The sequence below is a fragment of the Amblyomma americanum genome, chromosome 3 (genome assembly GCF_052857255.1).
Source record: "Amblyomma americanum isolate KBUSLIRL-KWMA chromosome 3, ASM5285725v1, whole genome shotgun sequence".
Lineage (NCBI taxonomy): Eukaryota > Metazoa > Arthropoda > Arachnida > Ixodida > Ixodidae > Amblyomma > Amblyomma americanum.
The window spans coordinates 150108843-150126793 of record NC_135499.1 but is presented as its reverse complement, the minus strand read 5'-3'; the positions used below and the strand labels follow the sequence as shown (position 1 = coordinate 150126793).

General features: G+C 45.0%; 2 protein-coding genes across 5 annotated transcripts in view; both read right to left on the bottom strand.

The window, feature by feature from the left end:
- Positions 1-6289, bottom strand: part of LOC144125160 (uncharacterized) — a 93328-nt gene extending 87039 nt beyond the window's left edge. Inside the window, exon 1 of one of the 2 annotated variants that reach the window (XM_077658290.1) lies at positions 6003-6289. The gene's annotated coding sequence lies outside the window, so the exon portion shown is untranslated. The remainder of the gene's footprint in view (positions 1-6002) is intronic. The other variant, XM_077658292.1, reaches the window with a different exon arrangement.
- Positions 6290-8391: 2102 nt separating this feature from the next.
- Positions 8392-17951, bottom strand: part of LOC144125158 (P2R1A-PPP2R2A-interacting phosphatase regulator 1) — a 35869-nt gene continuing 26309 nt past the window's right edge. For 2 of the 3 annotated variants that reach the window (XR_013313341.1, XR_013313343.1), the window contains exon 11: positions 10015-16114. The gene's annotated coding sequence lies outside the window, so the exon portion shown is untranslated. Of the gene's footprint in view, positions 16115-17951 lie in introns of all 3 variants that reach the window. The other variant, XR_013313342.1, reaches the window with a different exon arrangement.

The window sequence follows — 17951 nt, the reverse complement described above, 5'->3', positions numbered from 1 at the left end:
TCACTAACACTGTACTGTGCCCGGCGGTGCTTAAACACTTCAATACATCCTTTGATGGCACGTGCCAGTTCTGTGGGGAGGTGTCTGACACCTTCCACATGGTTTGGGCGTGTCAATCTAACCCATCTATCCCCCCCAACCCCAACCCCACCAGAGAGGACTGGGAGGCGGCCCTGCTCGGCTGTCAAGACCTGAAGAGCCAAAAGGCCTTGGTTCAACGGACGCGGGCGGCGTTGCTTGCCAATGGGGCCCCGGAATAGGGGCTCCACCTAGTACTGTGAGGGGAAAGGGCCAATAGGGTCCTACCCCAATCACCTTTCTGTAAAAAATTTATTGCTTATAACTACCCCAATCACCTTTCTGTAAAAAATTTATTGCTTATAAATGTTTTTCACCACCACCACCCAGAGCGAAGCATGTTGGCGTGCACAATAGCACGTCTAGTGCGTCGGATCGGCTCCCATTACTATGGAAACAACAAAGCGAAAAAAGCTTCCAATTCTGCAGCTCCAATCAAATTATATAAGAGGCGCAATCGTGCAAACCAAGTTTGAAATAGAAGACAGTGCTCTGATCGCCACTTGTTGCTGTCGTGCAATGAACCTTAAACACTTCGCGTAGATGGCCACACAGTCGGCTTGTATACTCGGTACAACGTGGTTAATCAGCAACTGAGCCACGGGTTTGAATCACATCCAACAAAAAGCTCCACTCGTTCGGAAAATATGCTCGAATTCTTTGCATCCAACTAACGCCACGATCACAATGACTCCACTCAGGGAAAAAATGAAAATTGGTTTTTGGGGAAAGGAAATGGCACAGTGTCTGTCTCCCATATCGACTGACACCTGAAGCGCGCCGGAAGGGGAACGGATAAAGGAGGGATTGAAAGAGGTGCCGTAGTGGAAGGCTCCGGAATAGTTTCGACCACCTGGGGACCTTTAACGTGCACTGGCATCGCACAGCACACGGGCGCCTTAGCGTTTCGCCTCCATGGAAACGCAGCCGCCGCGGTAGGGTTCGAGCACGGGAACCCCGGATCAGTAGCCGAGCGCTCTAACCACTGAGCCACTGCGGCGGGTACTCCGCTCAGGGAAAATTCCACCAAGACATGCGAGACAGTTACTGCGCAATTTCCTTTCCTCAAAAACCAGTTTTCAATTTTTTCATCCAGGCGCTTATCTGTGATAGTTAAAAAGTTAACTATTAGGATTATTTAATCACTTTGTTAACATGATACGTCTGTTCTCGCATGTCCGCCGCACTGGTATTATACTATTCGACAGAAATCTTATGTTTACCTCAAGAAACGTATTTTTTAAAATTAGTAGCGGGCTTCCCTGAAACCCCTGGCATAGTTAAGCGTGACAGGAAACATCGGTGAACATCACTATCTAAATTTCGAAATACTCCACTCAGGGAAAATTTTCCCTCCAAGTGTGAAAGAGCCTGTACATTAATTTGTTTTAGAGCGAAAAGCTCTGCTCTCCGCACGCAAAGCTCAAGGTCAAAACCGCTTGTCAATGACCTTCAACCAGGAGGAGAGGCGGAAGTGTGACTGCGACGTCAGATCACGTGCCTCGCTCGCTACCGTGCCGCAGCTGCGTTCGCTCCTGGCCGCTGCCTCCTTCGCCTTGAGTAACACCTGCGTCATGCCACCGCTCGCCGAATCACGTGCTCAGAGTGGAGAGGGACAAAATAAAGAGCGGCTTCCTGGCAAAGCCTCGCTAGACGACATCATGGCTGAACAGCGTGCCGGGTCCTCGGGGCAGACGATTTGCAATCGAAGGCAAGCAGAGTCGGATCATCCGGCTGATGCAGCTCGGAGACAAGCAGCGAAAACGTGGGGCGTACGATAGAGAGCCGGATGAAGAACGAGAGCAAAGGCTGGAGAAAAGTCTAACTTTGCTTAACCAGGCGTAGGCGAGCTTTTCGCTGGACTTACTATAGGTTCAGCCGGGTTGAATAATAATAATAATTGGTTTTTGGGGAAAGAAAATGGCGCAGTATCTGTCGCATATATCGTTGGACACCTGAACCGCGCCGTAAGGGAAGGGACAAGGGAGGGAGTGAAAGAAGAAGGGAAGAAGGAGGTGCCGTAGTGGAGGGCTCCGGAATAATTTCGACCACCTGGGGATCTTTAACGTGCACTGACATCGCACAGCACACGGGCGCCTCAGCGTTTTGCCTCCATAAAAACGCAGCCACCGCGGTCGCGTTCGAACCCGGGAACTCCGGATCAGTAGTCGAGCGCCCTGACCACTGAGCCTCAGCCGGGTTGAACCACATCCTTTTTTTTTCTGGAAGCACATATGCGCATTCCGCATGTGCAGCATCGCCATGTGTTGTTGAACTTGCTGGCCTCTTGCAGAATGCCATCTAGGCTCTGCTGTGGTCAGACACAACTCAATAACGAAGCGGCAAATGCCCTTGAAAGGAGGCCGACCAGCCAATGGAGTCGACCGGTTGTCATGACGTCGCGGTTAACTTCCACATGGTGGCGTGACACAGCAAGAGATAGGCAAGTGCAAGGAGATGAACCACTAATTGCCAGCGGCGTCATGAAAATCGACGGACGCCATTGTCTGGAGGGCCTCCTTCGGAGGGCATTTGCTGGTTCGTCCTTGAGTTTTATCCGGCTACAGGCTGAAAGCCGGGAATGAAAATCACGTCTTATCTCTTACATGTGCGTCCTTATAGCTTAGGGGTAATGAGAAAATAAAGAAAAAATTAATGTGGATTAGCTCAGCTAATTCAGGATATACAAAGCGAAAGATGCCAGCATTCACTGTGCTCATTGACGTTGGCGTTGACAATGTTCTAGACAGCGATGGCTTTGAGGAAGGGAAGAGCGCATAACTGGCTCCCTGGATGTGCGGACGCCTCATTCGTGCTTTGATACATGTGACTGTGGTGAGAAAGAGATGTGGCCTGAATGCATTAGCGCTGACAGCATTGTGGCTGACATGCGGCACTGCAGCAATAGCTAGGCCGAAGCGTTCATTTGGTGATCAATCTCTCGCGATCAACCATTACCTGCATGCCACCTCCCAGGCTGGCAGGGAGGGCGCTCTGCCTATCCAGTGTGCGGAACACAATCAAAGCAGGGTTCTCCAGTTGGACACCAACGCCGCGTAAGCGAGACTGAGGTCTCCACTGGCTCACGGAGCCGGTTGTGCGTCTTTCCTTTTGTGAAAATGAACGGCCTTTGCAAAGTTGTCAACGCCAATGAACTCTATGACCGCCGTCGGCTCACTTGTTGTGTTTGGTCTTTGAGGAAAGGAAATGGCACAGTAACCGTCTCACATATCTCGGTGGACACCCGAACCGCGCCGTAAAGGAAGGGATAAAGGAGGAGGCAAAGAATAATAATAATAATTGGTTTTTGGTGGAAAGGAAATGGCGCAGTATCTGTCTCATATATCGTTGGACACCTGAACCGCGCCGTAAGGAAAGGGATAAAGGAGGGAGTGAAAGAAGAGAGGAACAAATAGGTCCGTAGTGGAGGGCTCCGGAATAATTTCGACCACCTGGGCATCTTTAACGTGCACTGACATCGCACAGCACACGGGCGCCTTAGCGTTTTTCCTCCATAAAAACGCAGCCGCCGCGGTCGGGTTCGAACCCGGGAACTCCGGATCAGTAGTTGAGCGCCCTAACCACTGAGCCAAAGAAGAAAGAGAAAACTGAAAATTGAAAATTGGATTTTGAGGAAAGGCGCGGCGCTGCGCAGCGGCGGAACACCTGTGGCTCGGTGCTACTAGTGGCGCATGCGCAGTCGTGACTAGGGAGCGAGAGAGAGAGAGAGAAATATCCGCGGCGAGACGCGCGTTGTGACGTCATGTGCCTCCTCGGAGCACCACCACGGCGAAATCGCAAGTTCACGGCCATTAAAGCTTTCGCTTTAAAACCACCATATGTGCTAATATTAAAAAGGACATACCATCCCTGGAACATTCCTTCAGTGCAACCGACCCATAACCAACGATGCTTACACTCTTTCCCTTTTGTTTCAGTTGCAAGCGTCCTAAATACTGAGATTGAGTCGCTGGCCAATAGTCGGCCAACGAAACTCTGACCGTGCTTACTAGCGATTGGAAGCTGCGCATGGTGCCGTCATGGGAACCACGTCAACATATATACGTATCCTACGTCATAAAACACACGAACTGCGTATGTGTCTTTGCAATAAAAACTGGAGCGATGCCATTAGTTCGACGCACAGTGTGGGAAAATCAATTTAAACAATTTTCAACAGTGTCTATATTAGATTCGGAATTCTTCTTTCACTCCCTCATTTCCCCTTCCCTTATGGCGCGGTTCAGGTGTCCAATGATATATGAGAAAGATACTGCGCCATTTCCTTCTCCCCCCCCCCCCCCAAAAAAAAAACAACCAAACCAACCAATCTCGAAACATGATGTCCCTTCAGAAAATTTAAACCACGGCTCCCTTTCGACGTTGATGGCTTTGAGATTCACAATATGGTTTTGCGTGCAGGCTAAAAATTTAAAAATAACCAAAATTGAAAATAAGTTACTAAACCTTAATTGATATTTAATAAATAATTAATATTTCATTTGCACTCTGTCAAGGTTATTACGCACCTTCAAATGCATCTGTAAAGACTGCACCGCCGCCTCTATCACGACGTTTAACAGAAAAATCTGTAGACACTAAAAAGATACCGCCTAAACTGTCGACGCAACACCCAAGGTTTACTGTTCCAACTCATTCCAGAGTCAGTGCGCTCCCAAGAATACTCTTAAATGGGCCTCAAGAGCCGTCCTTTTTAAAGACAGCGATTAATTTTTTGTTCCTCAAAGTAAGGCATAACGCCTTGACCGCTAAAAAACTTGAACACTTCACAGAAAGGTGCACAGTATGAACAGACACGGGTTTCCACGACAACAGTGGATATCCATTGCGATAATTCATTAATTCGAAATTTCGGTTTATTTGAACTTCCGGTTTATTCGAAATAGCTTGGTGCGGCCAATGCCAAGTGTATTAAAAAGCTATCTCCCTTTAGTTTGAACTCCGCATAAATCGAACAAATTTGTGATCCATGCATTCAGAGTTCGAGCCATTGAGGCGAGTGCGCTTCATTAAGTGATCACCGCGGGAGCTGCCAATTAGCGGTGTAGTAGCATGTGCGGATTGCCCGTACCTGTTTTTTTGCGCAGACACGGCCTGGATTACCCGGGAAAACGGATAATCCAGTATATCCTGACAAATGTGCATACGCTTGCGCGCAGTCTGACTATGCAATCTTCGATTAAACAAAGTTTCTCGGATCTTTGAGCCGAATTAGGCTGAGGACGCCTCTAACGCTAGCACACGAATGACACTTCCAACAACTCGGGTCGCTGAATGTTTGGGAAAAACGTCAGCACATTCGCGTATCATATATCTCTCTGACGTTACACGCAAAAAATGACAGCGCTTGTTTTCGACGACACTGTCTCACAAAAAATGTGACATGGCATGAACGGGATAATAGGGAAAGGGCCACTACCACGCGCGTGCGAATTGCGCGCGCGCTGTTTCAGCACATTTTCATCGGCTGCTTACATACATGGGGAGCTTCAAAAGCGATTAGACGATCCAGTTATAGCTGACGGTATCCCAACCCGCAAGTAGAAACAAGCGAAAAACAAACAGCACAAGGCATTTTTTAGTGTTTGCTGCACACTGACACACACCAAGAAAAATGAAAACAGCGTGGCGGCGGCAAACGTGTAGTCACCCACTCGTCGCATCGCGCTATTTTTCGAGCGAGCAACATTAACGCAATCTATCTGGAGCGGCGTCCGCAAATAGTAAACCGTCCCCTCCACCGCGGCGGCACACACACGCGGTCTCGGAAGTGTGAGACGGGACTGCGCTGGGCATGTGCGCCGAGACGGTCGCGCCGCAACAACGGCACGGCAGCGGCGAAACGTTGACCCAACCAAGTCACCGTGCGACGAGGACTCCGGCAAGGTCGCGCGCGGACTCACCTTCGGGGTTGCAGCTCCTAGGCGTTCCAACTTGAGCTGGGCGTCTGCATCGCGCGCCTGTGCCGGGACCAACTAAACCACGGGAAGCCAGTTTCACGGCACGAAACGGTGTCTAGGAGCCGCTTCTTCGCTCTTCGTAGACGGAAACGCGCAGGCACGGCTTTCTTCCAGCTCTCCAGGCGACGTGTGAACGCCGCACCACGAGCACCGAACACGCAAATCGCCGCGCTACTCACGAGCGCGCCGCACTGCCGCCGCTGCGCTGCGGAGAGAGCATCCCGTTAGATGCGTCGACACGACGGCGCGTGCAGGACCGACGCCCGATGGCTCGGTCGGTGGAAAGCGGGTCCTTTTCTCCCTCCCTCCTCTACTACTTCCGATTATTTTCCGACCAACGTTACTTCCGACGGAACAACAAGGAAGCATAAAGGAAGCGCTTGAAACCGGAACTACTTTGACGCCCCCTAAAGCGTCTTTTCTATGAAACGAAACCGAAACCGTCGTCATCACTTCGGCGTCCCTCATGGCGGAAGAAAAAACTTCTAGAGAGGTCGTTAGTACAGTGAACTAGAATAATCTAGTTCACTGTACCGTTAGATAGCATTTTTTTGAAGCCGGACGTGAGAACAAGCTCCCACCCTAGTTGGCCGCCGCCTCAGCACCCTTGCGCATGCGCAGCAGACAATGCAGCAGACGACGGCACTGCGTTCAGAGTTGCCTTCGCCCATAAATTCCCAGGAGTCCTTGCAAAACGCGTAACTTTATGCACATTTTTTTCGCGTGCATTTCAGATAGTGAGGGCCTCTCCTGAGTGTGAATCTTCATGTGGTATTCCTGCCTCCATGAGGTATTCGTCTGCGACCACTAAATAATCGATAAGCGAATTTTCGGCTCATGCTGTGTCGGTTTCGGTTTCAAAAGTTGAATGATGAAAAAACTCGCTGCTTTTCATTTGTTGTCATTGTCACTGTAGAGCCAGGCTGGCTGTAGCGTTGCAGTGAATTAAAACGACGAAAAGGAGACTATTGGTAACTTCCAATCGCAGATTTGGAGCACTTCGGGAGCAACGTTTTCTGCTCTTTTCGGAGCAACTGTATTCCAAACGCAGATCTGAGGCACGGATCGCGTCTTCCAATCGTAGACAGGGAGCGGTTGCCGAGCCGAGATTGCTCCGTGGAGCAGTCGGGACTGCTCCGCCGAAATCGGCGGATCCGACCGGAAGTTTGCGTGACGTACTTATTTAGCGGCGCCCTGCATGCTCTGGCCAGAGCAAGTGTACTCCAATCGCAATTTCAGGTCGCGCGCTCTGCGCCGGATTCAGGCGCTCTGTCACAGAGCGTGCAGACGGCTCCGGGCCTGCGATTGGAATTCACCATGTATTGCAGTTTTTATGCCTCGCGCGACCTTTCGGCTGTTGAAACCAAAACCAAAAGGCTAACACCGCGTGATAATCGATGTATACCAATGCCTTACGCGACATTACAAAAAAAGAAAACACGTACCCAAAAATCTGGTGTCGATGCTCCTTTAGTAGAGTTTGTGCGGTTATAGCTGCGTCACGCGAAGCATCGCTCCAGGCCACGGACCGAGTTTCGGTCAGTGGGGCGAAACCTTTAGGTCTTGCAGTTTTGAAATGATTCCACTCGGTATTTTGAAAAAAAAAAAAATTGTCATGGCACAATATTCTAGTTCACTGTATCAGGGCGGAGTGAGGGGACTCCATGGTGTGTGACGCGACTACCAACTCAGAATCTTAGGAATGTTCAGAAAACTCTCAGAGTTGCCCAGTTTTTTTGTTTTTTTTTTTTTGCCTTACGCGTCAGTACTGCAGCACCTTTTTGCTACCTTAAAGATACCAAAAAGGTGCTGCAGTACTGACGCGTAAGGGGAAAAAGAAGTGCAATGAAAATCGGTTTCGGCTTCCCCAATGTATATTATGCTTTCAATTTCACTTCTGATTTCGTTTCATTTGATTTCAATGTTTGCATAATGTTCTCGTCGTCAAGCAAACGGCACTGTTTGCATATCACTGCACTCTTATATGTGCCGCTTCGAGCCCCATTTCAAACCCTTTTTTCTCGAGACCAAAGTGAAATTTTCCTGTCTGTAGTCTGAATTACAGATTGTTCAGATCTATTTGGGGAATATCCAAACAGAATAATTATTTACTTTACACTCACTTTTGGGGGAAATCGGCTATATAAGTTATGAGCAGTCAAGCAGACAATTCATAACTGACTCTTTTTATATGTTCTGCATGCCTAAATATGAGGAAGAACTGTAGCATGGTGCTATGATAGCACCATGCTGCAGCATAGAGCAGGAACAATAAGCAGTTCAGAAAAGGCAAAGGAAAATAAGAGAAAGAAATGTCACATGACAAGCTTGTCAATAGATAAAATTTAATAGGCATTATTTCATCTCTGTGCTGATGCACAGATGCACACACACTACAACTTGAGACCACAGTGAAAACAACTGCGCATCAGTGTGAATCAACACTGGCTGCACGCTACAGAACGAGCAAGCCATTTGATATGTTTACATATTATACAAATAAACAGCAGTCATTCTGTGTGTGCAGTATATATATTTATATATATATATATATATCAACTGCGCCTGCTTTGGCAGCCAGACTTCAAGCCTCGACAAAGCTTTCATCAAAAACAGGAAGATCGTATGAGGCATCAACACACATAAACAAAATCATGTTGGTAAGTTGCAACCAACAGCGCTACATCACCATGCACATAGGCTAAACTCCATATATTTAACAACACTGAAAGCTCGTCTGTGTCTGCAAACACTTAATTTACATTACGAAGATGGAATCTTCAGATAATGCACGGAATTGATTAAATTTATAGCCATACAATTCCACAACAAGCATGACAGGCTTGTTTGGCCTGACAATATACACACCAATAAATTCAGTCATAGAAAAAGTGCCGACCAGAAAACTTTGCAGTATATGCTGAAGATCTCATTAAACAAATGAACATGTTTACTGACAAGCTTTAACTCGTGCCATAGCAAAACGTTACTAAGACGACTGCATGTTTCATGCAAACATAAATAGTTTGTTCTAGTGTGAGAAAGAAAAGCTTGAGCCAGACAAAAACAACAGTATTGTGGTATGTGTATGTCCCCATGGACCAAGTGGCCATGGAGTGCCAAGAAGCAAGTGACAAGCAGGGGTGTTCGTTGGCAACAAGAAATCAGTCAGAAAATTCACTTCCAACAAAGCAATGTAGTCATAAATATAAAATGAAAAATATATATATACTAAAAGTGTTATGGGCAGAGTAGCAAGAGACTTCTCAGTTGAACAGTGACAAGAATGAAAACCAGCCCTTTTCCTCATTTGCTGGATGTTACCACAAATGGCTAACATAGCAGCACACCTTACGGCCAGATAACAGCCGCTTTCTCAATGATCCTTTGCTGCAGGCTACTGACCAGCTCTTGCCCCTTCCCTTCAAAATTCCATTGTACGAGTGTTCACAAAATTCACGTGTTCACACTTGGCTCTGTCAGGAAATGCCTATCGCTAACACTGAAGACGTCTTACAATGTCTGGAACACTTATCACCACAACACCATTTCTGTGGACGACATGCACACGTGGGCACCACCTTGGGATTTCTTTGTGGGCACGTACAGCAGATGAAGCATTTTTTTTTTTCACCCAGTCTTGGGACACTAGTAACACAAATACAATTCGAGTGAGAGTCCCCGAGGACAGATATGGTCTTCCTGTTACGGGCTTCACTACTAGTAACACAAATCTGTCACAAAACATGGCTACATGAGGCTATTGTTTCCATGGCTTGTAAGTATTGTTTACTGTAGGTTAACAAGCTCACTAACGAAACTTAAAAAAATTAAACAATGACAAAGCAGCAGTTTATAGTTCCATTAAGCACCAACGATGTTCCAAATGAAATTTTCTGTATTCAGCCAATAAGCTACGACGACATGAAAAAATAAAGTGTGGCACAAAAACTGCATTGAACAAAGACACAATTGGTGTGCTTGAATCATGCATATTCTCACTTTTTTTTATGTACAGGCAACAAGTGAAGGCTTACCCCAGAAATGGTTTTTCAGTCTCATTCATCCCATTCTATAAGCAGGTGCAATATATATACATATATACACGTCCTGAACGAAAAAGGGACACCAAATTTTGATTGTTTTTTTTTTTAATGATGCACAAGACCTCAGTTTTATGTGAACTTCTGCCTAAGCCCTGCAAATAATTTACAAATAAATTTTTTTGCGCATGTTGTTTCAGTTTCAGTCTCAACAGCCAAACAGCGGATGTCCTAAGAGCAGTGCAAGCGTACTCTTGGGGCAGGCTTGCAAAAAAGTAAAAGCAAATTAGAACAATGAGGCAAGGATTATGTCACAGTTTTTGTATGCCTCACATGGATCAGTGTTGTTTAAGTTGTCTGATTAAACAGCCACCTTAAAAGATGGTGAAGTGAAGCCAAAACAACATAACAGAACAGGCTTAATTATAACTTGAGTGGGTCAAGGTGATTTTTCATGCGGTGATCTATGTAACTTTAGGCTCCTGCCCCATTCAAAAAAAAAATGCACACCAACCGAATATTTGGCGTCCTAATCCTTTAATACACGGTTACTTAAATACCTAGTGCTACCCTTACTATCAGCCTTAGCATGCAAGTGGCAAAGTTAACTTTATGCCACGAAGTATGCCTAATCACTGCGCCTATATTTATTCTATGGGCCCACAATTTAGAAAATTTTTCATAAAGTATGCGCACATGCTCCACTGAACAAAGCCTAACCTAATGTGAGCATGCTAAACATTTTACAATGCAAGAGGATAAACTTTTTTTTTTAATGCACTGCAACAGGTTATAATTAGCACGAAACTGCAGGCTTTGAGCCTGCTTGAGTTCAGTTCCTGGCAAGAGCTCTTGCATGCTTTGGTCATGTGCCTTTCACGTATAACCCATAATGGATCTCGTGCTACACTGGTACCTGCCTCCCATGGTACATCACTCAGTGTGCATCTTGGGTAAAATGGGTGAGAACAAAAAATCAGCCCCAAACTCTAAAATTAATGTCAACGCTGGTGTGAACAGACATGCAATGACAGAACACACCAAAATATCTGTGCCTCTCACCAATCAGAACAACATTAAGTGCAACCAACACTCGTCAAAAGCTTACGAAATGGCAGTAAAGTCTGCAGCAAACAAGCATAGGTTCAACATTTCAGCACCACAAAAAGGTTCAACAAGAAGCTGCTCAAAAACAGGTGTTGAGAAAAATAAATGAGACTGCATTTTTGGTCACAAGCAGCAAATGCAAAGTGCCGATGACACGCAATGACTCTGTTGTCATGTATGTGAGTTATTGCTCGTTAGAAATTGACTTACAGCTGGCCCGTAATACTTTACATCTCTGCGAAATAATTTTTGGTTACAAGAACCACAGCAATTGTCAAGCAAAGGAAAGGAAAGAATGGGGAAAAAGAAAGTGGGCTACTATATGCAAAATCTGCAATTCATGCAAAAAAGAAGTCAAAAGCACACATCACAATTCAGCAGCTCTGCCTTACCAACTCATGCAAAAAAAACAGCAGGTGTGGTGTGACTTACGTTTCAAGTTGGCAGCAAAAGTTTACGAGAAGAAAAATAGTTACACAAGTCAAGGGACATACATGCTCTATCCACTAATATCAATACCACATGACTGGGTCACAAGACAACACTACAATAAATTTGTCACTGAGCACACACAATCTGTCAACTTTTGCTGCCGGCTCAAGATGTGCCACTTTGGTTGCGACCGCGGCAATAAATAAGAATGCCCAAAAAAACTTCAGCATTGGTGCTCAGTGACAAAATAAACCAGTAAATACACAAAAACTCTGTGCTGAATAAAAAAAGAGAGAGACCACCAAGTCGAGAACCCACGCCCCAGAGGACTGGGACCGAGTAAGCATGTGCAGTCAAGAACCATGCCGCAAGAATTTCTCTATCAAGTCAGAGTCGGCAGATTTTTACAAATTTTGGAACCTTATCGATTATACTAGTTTATTAGGGGCTTTTTGCTCCAAAGCTAAATTGATTCATTTCAAACTCATGTACCTTTTCTTTTAAATGGTTCTGTTTAAGTGTTAAACGCCTTACATATATTCTTTTCTGCACCCAAACTAGTGTGTTAACAACCTTGCAGTTCTATGAAGGATGTTATGAATAGCCAAACGAAAAGAAAAATGTTACGACTACATCAGCTCTGCCCTGTCATACTTTGTGCATGGCAGAAGAGGCATGCTTACAGAAGCTAATTTCTCTCACTGGACACTTGCATAGTGTTAAAAAAAAAAAAACTGGCCCTAAGAGGGTCATCAAGGTTTGGCTAGAGAATAGGTGATAAATAACTTACTGTTTGAATACAACAGAGGAGCCCTAATAAATTAAACATAATATTCATGTCAAAATTGCTGGGCACTGGTTTGTGACAAGTCGTGATCTCAAGTCTGAAAAAAACAAAAAAACATCCCATTTAGCAATCAATTATTAATGGTCCAATGTAGGTCATCATCAAATATATCACTCAGTGCTGCAGTAGTTCACAAGGTCAAATACGAAAGATGACAATTGCTGACCACTACGAGGTGTTACAAAATCAGAGCTCTTAATATTAAATACCAGGTTTTAAATGTTTTTTCACAGTCAACAGCGACTGGCACAATTAACCTGACACAAAGCCAATGAGACAAAACCCTTCAAACACAGCCAATTCTCACAATAGCAAGATCAACGCTCAGTGAAGACTAACAACCGCCCATACATAAATATGACAAACAGAAATACCGTTGACCTAAAGGGCAATTAATCACTAGGCAGTTCTAAAAAGCAGTACCTTTGTGCTGAACAGAGAAGCAAAGAGGACTACTTAAAACTAAACACAACAGTGTTTCTTGTGGTGAAATGCAGCATCTTCTAATGCCATGCAAAATCGGCTGGGGAGCCCTACAGTTTCCTTTTTCCCTCCCAACTATCAATGCCAACAAAGCAAAGGTGCAGGCGCTTTAACAGCAGTCTTACTATGCATTTCTCAGCACTTTTTTTTTCATTAATGGCCACATGTTTTTGGCACAAATGTACAGGCGGGTGTCTGCTAAGGCAGTATGCGGACATCTGCGTTCTGCTATACTTGGAAAAAAGGAGACAAGGCTACATTACATGCCTTTCGGCACTTGTTTCTACCGTCGCAACATGCTAACATGCTCTGCTTGGTGTTGTAGTCATCTGGTAGTGCCGTCAGGCTGTCTGAATCGCACAAGCCATCATAAATGTGAGGAAAGAAAACAACTGCACGATCATCAACTGAATGCAGAAGCTGGTATCAACTCCAAAGAACAAGCCCTGTGCAATTAACTGAAGATAACATGGTACTAACGGCAGGAGAAGTTGACAGGCCAAAGTGGATTTGTGGACGTGGGTTTAAAATTTTGTCTAGAAACCTGGCAGAACAGTGAAGTTGAACTGAGTTGGTAGATGCTGAGCATGCCAAACCACGCTTATCGCGTTCGACATTTTCCAACCGAGTGTTTTAAGCTGTCCTAACCTCAAGGACACTTGCATGGCCCATCTACTTTTCCAGTCGGCAGTAAATGCGCAACAGTAAAAATGAAAAAAAAAGGAAAGAATAATAATAAAGCAAAAATCTGGCATCAGACACAGTGTCTTTTTCTGTACAAACAGCTATACAATAAAAACCCTCTCATGGTCAAAAAGAAAAATAGCTGTGCCAGACAACTAATGCACTTGTCCAATGGGAGGACACACAAGAGGAGGACCGCAGGAAACAACGCAACTCAGCGAGAACAAGGTGCATAAAATGTCCTTAGCAGGTCACCCCCCATTGCTCGAATGTATCAGCCTGCCACATGCACAAGGGCGACATACAATAAGTTCTCAAAGAAACAGGGTCACACTGTTATTGGTTACACATGAATATATATACACACATGTATGTACATGAGCAAACACACACACATGCTACCATTGTTTATACATGCTAGGAAAAACAAATGAGGACAAATGTGACATTCCGTTTCACAGAGGCCAAGAAGGACTGGTCATAGACTTAGCACCACGAAATCAAGTGCATATATCTTTTCTATTCTTCTCTCGTCATCATCAAAAGAAACAAATGAGAAAGAAGGTTTCTCAAGCAGCAACTCGGGGCTGTGTCAGTACTTTTCAGTAGTTTTGAAAAGTTGCAGACAGTGGGGAGGTTCCAATATCCACCACTGCGCAGAAGCCCGAAGTGTAGCGTGCTACAGTAGCCACAGCAATTTCAAAAGAAAAAAAAACTGTGACAAGTATAGCATCTTTAAATAAAAGTTGGCAGACAACTGAAGCATGTTTAAAGGGGCCCCAAAGTGCCGTTTGTAGACCATGAGAAACATCTGCAGGATGCCTTAAGAACAACGTCAAGTGATTGCGCTAAGCCTGTAACCAGGCTTAAAGGGCACAGAGTTAAAGATCCATACCATTGCATTTTCTGCAGTGCAAACACGCACGTCTCATCAACCCTTTCATAATATTGCGCTTTTTAGGCAGAAAGCTGGAGCCCAATGAATCAGCAAAGCCAGCAGCCCCTGAAGCAGCAAATCCGCTAGGCATGCAAGCGAGCAAACTGAAAAAACAAATGTTAGTTGCGGCTGCCAACCTGAAGGCTGCATGTGATTACAAGGCAAGCATCATGGTGTTCGCCCGTGTCAGAACTCTTGGCGACTGCAACCAATGCCAGTGAATTATCCAGTCAGGAGCACAATGACTGACTGCTGAATTAAATCTGCGCACTGTTAAATTTGTGAGATTGCAAAGTAAATTTACTCCCTCAATTTGTTTTCCTTCAAACCTGCAGCATGGCGGTATGGCTGTGGCAAAGCCGAATATTGGCGTAAATTCCCCATATTGACATCTCTATGATGGCTAATGGCGACAATGCAGTATGTGTAAGAACAAAGATGCAGACCCCGTCTTTTCACACAGTTTCTGAGTGCAACACACAACACAGGGCTTTGCGAGTTGTTTGAGATATTCAGGGCAACGTACTATACCAGTTAAATCTGTTAATTTAACATGCTCTACAGGTGGTTCAGGGCTCCTTTAACATACATCTCTGCCAAAAGTAACCAGACTGCATGGTTCGCTTCTAACTCACATTGCAGAGTCCTCAACGGCTTCCCTAAAGATCAAAAAGTCAGAAAAGGTGAGGACAAGGGTTCTCCTTACCTTAGAGAGATTTAGATCTTTAAGGGTGGCAAAAGCACTCCACTATACAGCTGCAAAGTAAACCATGCAGTCCAATACTGTTGGCAAAGGTGGTACAACACTTGCTTCAAAGCTACCAGACACATGGTTGGACTGAGAAAGCAGTCATGACAACAAGGATGCAAGGCTGGGGCAAGAACTGTGCCCTTTGTCTGATGAATGACATTTTACCCCGCTCAAAAAAAATCCACACCACGGGAAATGCACTCCTGACTATTGACCACAAAGTTTTCAAGAAACCGCGGCACATACACACTTCGCTGACTTCAGGAACAAGTGTTTTGTGCATAACAAGCAAGGGGACAAAAAATGGGACTCTTAGAACAAACGTGCATAAGAGCAACAGTTTTCGTTGTATGCGATGTCTCAGAGTTTTTTAGAAAACGGCCATTCCTTAGACGAGCACCCCTACAAGAATCCAGAAGGTAAAAATAAAGAATACAGCGTTAGTATAACAAAATTGCAGACCACAGATCAGGCTCTAACAATAGAATTCCTTTGGATAATAAATAACCTCAAAATGAAGAGTTAAATAGAAAAAAAGAAGAGGACAGGAGTACACGTTTCCCAAGACGCCCACCTAACAGCGGTGCTTTCCACTTGTGCAAATAGTGCGATGATGCCGTTGATTGCAAGATGAGGCGTGCGGGATCAATGAGTGAGGCAGTTTCACGGCTCATGCTCATCGTAAAGGGAGGAACGATGGGAGGGGGGGGGGGGGGGGGGGGGGGCTCCATTCTGATCGCAAGAGGCAGCTTCGTTCAAAAGGATGGCAACCTGCAAAAAAAGAAAAGAGAGAGAGAAAGAAAAAAATTTTAGTAAACATTAGCAGATATGAGAGCGACCATGAAAGGTGCCATGCTTGATGCCATTGTGAGCCACCTGCCAAGCACGGCAATGAAGCTGGACAGCATTTTCACATTATGATAGAGAGCCAATGCACAGAAGCCTGGCTGCTTGCTTACTACTGAGGGGAGATGCAGACTGAAAAGCTGATTTCTTTTTCTGGACAAGACGAACTATAGCTAAAAAGAAGGCTTAAATTTTCACAATGCACAATCACTACACTGAAAATATTAGTGTTTCACTAAACTCTACTGTCTCAAAATTTTTTTTTTTCACAACGTTGAGATAATGAGGGTTCTATGCACACTTTTGCTGGTAAAGCAGACTGCCCTGCTTTTCCCAATTTCTCCTCTTTCACTGGGCCCAATCAGACAATTTTAAAATGCTTACAAAGTGCGTACTCGCATCACCATTAGCATTCTCAAACCTTGCAGCATTCCACAAACTGTTTAGAGCATACAGCAGCACATATTCTATCAATGGCTCAGTTTCTCGTCTCTCTTGCCTCCACCTTCACTGTCATTATCCATTATTTTACTTCATTAACAATTTTCAATGTCCTCTTAAGCACACATGCAACAAGCACACTGCACACAGTTACAAACCCATACTTATCCACACTTGGAGAAGAAATTTGTGATAGTGGCTGTGGTTCCACGGTCCCACGACTTAGCTGCAATTACTCAATAGGCAATGTTACCCTCCAATGTTGCCAGACTTTCCCTGTCTGCTCATCATCACAACGACACAAGACATCAGCCGCTTTACCTTCCTTGTTTTTTCACTGAGTAAATGTGTAATCGGAACGACCCAGCAATCAATTCACTAGCACTAATAGAAAACCTGCAGAGAGCCAATCTGAAGATAAGAAGCTCTTTCCTTCCTGGTCTTCCAAGGGACACCGAGGAAACCAAGGCAGAACTACATCTAATTTTTGTTCGTAAATGTCACTTGTTTGGATTGTTTGGCAGCAAAAGATGCATTTACTGCTGAGAAAGCTGTACCTAAAAATTTAAAATTCATTTCTCCCCAATGCACGGATCAAACTCATGATATCAACGATGAAAAGGAGACTGTGATCCCCATCTGGGAGGAAATGGAAAGGTAGCCTAGCGTCAGACATCAGCAACCTAAAAAAAAAGTACAAATGTATGTGATGCTTCATGCCCTAAAGCTGCATGAGAGGGGCACCATTGTGAAGGGCCACTAGGATTACTTTAGATCACCTATGGTTCCGAAATTGCCCCAACATTGCACAGCACATAGGCATTTTCGCATTTTGCCTGGACCACAATGCAGTCACCGTGGTCGGAATTTGATCCCATGTCCTCGGGCTCGGGCAGCCAAATGCCATCACCACCAAGCCATCGCAGTGGGTCAAAAAAAATAAATGTAGTGACGTCATTGTAATTCGCTTGTGAAGATGGCCAGAGAAGTTACTAACCAAGATGATGCATGTGCTCTTCAAAATGATCTGAATATAATTGGAACTTGGTGTAATACCTGGCTTATGAAACTAAACGTTAACAAATGTAAATTAATGAGAATTACGCGCACGACTAATCACAACATTCCGTGCTCATACTCTCTCGACGACACCCCACTGACCCAAGTTACCAACTATAAGTACCTTGGAGTTCAAATAACAGTTGATCTGTCCTGGAAGGCTCACATTGAATATATTACTAACGAGGCCAACCGCATGCTTGGCTTCATCCGTCGTAACTTTTCCCTTGCCCGTATCCCTGTGAAACTACTGCTCTACAAA